The sequence below is a fragment of the Olea europaea genome, chromosome 19 (assembly GCF_002742605.1).
Source record: "Olea europaea var. sylvestris chromosome 19, O_europaea_v1, whole genome shotgun sequence".
NCBI classification, from domain to species: Eukaryota; Viridiplantae; Streptophyta; class Magnoliopsida; order Lamiales; family Oleaceae; genus Olea; species Olea europaea.
In genome coordinates, this window is record NC_036255.1 from 3,634,611 (window position 1) to 3,638,686 (window position 4,076).

Sequence of the window (4,076 nt, forward strand, 5' to 3'; positions counted from 1 at the left end):
TCCATCTAGTTTTTTTTTTTTTTTTTTTAAATTCATTTTATTACTCTCATTCATTAAAGTGAGACAATAATATAGTTATTAAATTTTTTAATTAATTAATTTATTTTTAAAGTTAAATTATTAAATATATTTGGTAAACTAAAAGTTTTTATTGTTTATCATATTCGTTAGATAATCTAAGTTGTCATCTTTTATTAGATTTAATGAAATTTTGTAGAGTTTTCTATTTAAAGTATTGAATTCTTAAAAAAAAAAAAAAAGTTAAATGGGGTAGGACGATTTGGGGCAGGGCCCTTGTTACTATACCCGCCTTGAGGCGAAATCCCCCACCCCCATCCCTGACCCGAATATCAGATTAAGGGGTAAATCTACCCAATTCGGGGCAAGACCCATGAGTATCGGGTTTGACGATTTTTTTTTTGCCATCCCTAATATAGTCTCACCATTGAGATCTAATAGCAGCCTATTAAATTTGTCAAAATTAACTTCAAGATCAATATTGGAATCAAATTTAGAATTGAAACTGTTAATACAAATAATATTTATTTGGTAATGGTTTTGTTTGGTAAAGTCTTTCCAATTTTTTTTTTTTCACAATTTTACTGTAGTTTTAATCTGACCAACTTTCCTAATTTTCACTATTAGGCCCTTGTTTGGTTCTAAATTTTCTCCCCAAAAAATCAATTTTTTGATCATTAATTTTCTAAATCAGCTGTTATTTTTTACCTCTTCATTTATAGATGAAATCTACTTTTCTTTCTAACGATAAAAAAATTGATTCTCATAATCACTACCGTATATGCCCTAGATAAATGCAGAAACGAAGTATTCCTTTCTATTTCAATTTGATCAATTTTCTTGATTACATAAAAAAACAATATCCCGAAATTCATCTAAAGCTTTAGTTATTTTTTTGTTGTAAAAGTAGAATTCTCATTTTCTAACTCTAAAGGCTATAAAGTCTTTTCGTCATTCTAAAACCATACAGTAAAGTAAAATAGAACGCTAAGATTTTTCACTACAAAGGGCTCGAAGGTTCAACAAAACAGAAAAAACATACTCATCACGTTGTGTTTCCATAGAAGTGGTTGACTCTTTAAATCCACTAGCACAACTTAGTGATAGCAAAAAAACCTGTTAAACCCGATATCCTCGTAGCCTCACACCGAACAGGAAAGATGATTATCCCCTTAATCAGGTATTCGGGTCGAAGACGGGGCAAAGGACTTCAACCATGGGGCCGATATGGGTAACAAGGGCCCTGTCCCGCCTTGCCCAACCCCGTTTAACTTTTTTTTTTTTTTTGTCAAGAATTCAATATTTTAAATTGAAAACTTCACGAAATTTCATTAGTTCGAATAGAAGATGTCATCTAAAATTATCTAAATAATATAACAAACAATAAAAGTCTTAATTTACTACATATATTTAAACAATTTAACTTTTAAAAATAAATAAATTAATTAAAAAATTTAACAAATATTTTATTGTCTCACTTTAATGAATGGGAGGTATAAAATGGATTATCAAATTTTTTTTTTTTAAAAAAGAAAAAATTAAATAGGTACTAAAAGGGGCAAGAGCCCGCCCCACTCCCGATACCCGACCCTGACCTGCCTCGTTCCCATCATTAGCACAACTAAACAATGTTCAATTTTACAAAGTACACACCACGTTTCATCAAGAAATGCTGTCAGATATAAATTTCTCTGACAACCTCTTCAAAGCCAAAATTACACAAAAGAAAAAAAAATATAAAATATCGGATATCAGTCTCTCTCCAAGAACAATATACAAATCCTCAAACTCTCTTTTTACATCAAACCTCACCAAAAAAGAAGAAATCGGGAAGAAGACGAAAAGAACAGAGAAAGAGAAAAACAACGGCCTAAAAATTTTCTCCGAAATTCAATGGTCATAAAAATGCCACATGTCATTATCTTGGTTGTTTCCAAGTTAGCACTGAAATTTATTTTGAAAACACTAGGTAACAAATTAATCAATGAACAGAGTCCGCAGTCCAAGTAAGTCATTGGGCTTCATCAATTAAAAGTGGCCCAATTGTTAAGTATTAGCACTACAAAAATGTAACCAGCAAGATTTCGAGGAAATTAGGCCTTGTACTTGTAAAAGTACGTATTTTGATTAGGAAATTAGGCCTTGTACCCTATAAAAATAAGTATTTTGATTAATACCTTTTAAACTAATTAAATATTTTAATGAAGTAAAAATTACGTCCTAATCTAAACAATGAAGTAAAACTCCAACCCTCAGAGTAATTCGATAGAAAATACCCATTTCTCATTGCTAGAAAACTCTCTCTAGAGGCCATTTCACCATCTCCAAGAAAACTCAACTTCAAATCTCCATTTTGACCCTTTTTCTGTCGATTTCGTATTTGTACCTTCGTCTTCGTTCATCTTCTCCTTCTAATTTGGCATAGATCTTAAACATCTACCATTTCAATAATCTAACCCTAACTTGTTCCCATTAAAATCCAGAAATCTGAATCTGATTCCGCCTTATTCACTCCAACGTCGACTCCGATAACTAACTCCGACTCCTATTTCTGCATTGGCTGGAAAAAGTAGATTGAAGATAAAAAAAAATATTGATGAAGAACTATCTTTAAAGAAGAAGAAATCTTATAAAATCAAGGTAGCATTAATTTCTCCAATTTCCTCTCGTGTGTATGTTTTATTTTTTGTTCCTTTCTGGTTTAAATATTTTGTATGTGACTTCTGGTTTTGTTCATTGCCTTTTGTTTTGTGTAAATTGAAATATGTATATAAACTAGTTGGTGAGAAGCATTATTTTATAGGCATTTTCTTGATTTTGTTTTTTAAGGATAAATGGGGGATTTTATTGAAGAGTTCATTTTATAGGCATTTTCTTGATTTTGTTTTTTTAAGGATAAATGGGGGATTTTATTGAAGAGTTCAAACATGGTTTTGGGTTTATGGGATTGTTGAGATTAGAGAGGGCATGGAGGGATGGTGGCAGGCAATACAAGATTGGGTTAGGCTGGAGGCTATCATGTAGTCACTAGGAATGGGGAATGAAACAGTTGTTCAATAATAAAAGTAGCAGAGGACTTTATTTAAGAGTACATGTTTTGGTGCCTTCATTGATTCGAAGGAAATAGTGTTGTAGCCAAAATTAATACACCAGTTGCAACTTAGGCAAGATAAGAAGCCTAATTCAAATGAAATATGGTACAACATCCATAACGAACTTGCCACTTTTGATTACATTAGTTGGTTTAGATTACATATATCGTTTTTTCATTCCCATATTGCTCATCCCAGTGATTTGAAAAATCATTTGGAGTTGAGGGCCCATCAGGGATATGATATTTTTTGTTTTCTTCGAAAGGATAATTTTAGTGGCTATCGTAGTTGGTAATTTATTTGATTGGATAAAACAAATAGCAGTAACCTAGCCCCCCAACATAGCTTTTGTTGTTCGTGGAATGGAAATATTTTACCCTGCTTTGCATGTTTAAGCACATTAAAGTCTTTGAAGATGAATTGTTAATAGGGAACTGGCTATTTGTTCCCTCTTTTTCATATATAACAGATATGCCTAATACATTTATAAAATCATAGGTGAAATGTATCAACAAACTAACAGAGACTCTTTTGGAGCGAGCAAAAGATACTTTAAGGGATGATGGTTCAACAGCTTCACTGGCAGTTGTAGTTGGCAATCACCCATAAGTTGCTAATGTTGGAGATTCTCGAACTATAATATCAAAGGTGCAGGAATTTGGAAAAAGCCAAGTCTTCAGTCCATTAAGGAGCCTTGTTGTATTGAAATGTTTGGAGCTATGTCATACAAATTTTCAGTAGGATTGAGCTAGCTGTGATTGGCAACATTCTTGTAAAAGGCTTAACTTCTTTGACTTGTGTCACTGTACAAACTATCCATGGGGTGGGATTTGCATTGTCACCCAGAATTGATGCTTTGTCTGGACACTTGCCTCAAGTCATATCCATTTGCAAATGAAACATAGTTTAATTAAAAATTAATTATAATCAGCTTAATATTATTAATTGTTTTTTTTTCATTTTTTT